Raw genomic sequence first — 1,120 nt, forward strand, 5'->3', positions numbered from 1 at the left:
TCAGCCACATTTGATACAGATGCTTCAAAACTCTGCAACCTTTCATGGGCTTGCGGACGAGGATCCCCATCTACATATCACTAATTTCTTAGAAATATGTGATACCTTTCGGATCAATGGAGCATCAAATGACGCCATTCGCCTTCGAATGTTTCCATTTTCACTAAAAGACCGAGCAAAAGCTTGGCTTAACACCCTCCCAGTTGGTTCGGTAAACACCTGGGATGAACTAGCCCAAAAATTTCTATATAAGTATTTCCCTCCCGCTAAAACGGCTAAATTAATGACTGAAATTAATACATACTCGCAAGACGAGGGGGAATCCTTATATGAAACTTGGGAAAGATTCAAGGAGCTATTACGAAAGTGTCCTCATCACGGTCTTACGGTGTGGCAACAAGTATCCACTTTCTATAATGGATTGTTGCCACATACTAGACAAACACTTGACTCTAGCTCCGGGGGACTTTTAGGTAATCGCCGCCCGCAAGAAATATATAATTAAATTGAGGAAATTGCTCAAACCAATTTTCAATGGCACACTCCCCGAGGCAATAAATCTATTGCCCCGAGCGCCCATAAGGTTGATGAAAGCACTTCTTTACAAGCCCAAATCGAGGCCCTTTCTTCAAAAATTAAAAAGCTAGAAATGACAAAAACAGTCTCGGTTATGGCTTGTGAAGGGTGTGGTGGGCCACATGAAAATTGGAGTTGTATGAAAGAAACAGATGATCAAACAGAGTCAGTAAACTACATTGATAATAGACCTAGGCCGTCGGGTCCCCCAACGGGCACCTACAACCAAGGATGGCGTAACCACCCTAACCTTGGTTGGAGAGAACCCGACAATAGTAGTAACCAACAAAACCTAAATCAATGAACAAACTTTCAACAACCAAGGAATGAGTCACAAAATTTTTCTCAACAACAAGGTGGACGAGAAAGGCTTGAAGATACTATATCTCGCCTCATCTCCGACACTGAAAAGAAAAACTCGGATAGGTTTCTACAATTAGAATCAAATTTTAGAAATCAACAAGCTAGTATACAAAACATCGAAAAACAAATAAATCAACTAGCCCAAAATTTCTCCGAGAGACCACAAGGCGCGTTACCAAGC

General features: G+C 41.4%; 1 non-coding gene across 1 annotated transcript; it reads right to left on the bottom strand.

Annotated features, from left to right (window-relative positions):
• Window positions 1-277: 277 nt before the first annotated feature.
• Window positions 278-384, bottom strand: LOC118483088. The gene has a single exon (XR_004869563.1). It is a non-coding gene; the product is annotated as a small nucleolar RNA R71 (small nucleolar RNA).
• Between the last annotated feature and the right edge of the window lie 736 nt (window positions 385-1,120).

Source organism: Helianthus annuus, chromosome 1, assembly GCF_002127325.2.
Source record: "Helianthus annuus cultivar XRQ/B chromosome 1, HanXRQr2.0-SUNRISE, whole genome shotgun sequence".
Lineage (NCBI taxonomy): Eukaryota > Viridiplantae > Streptophyta > Magnoliopsida > Asterales > Asteraceae > Helianthus > Helianthus annuus.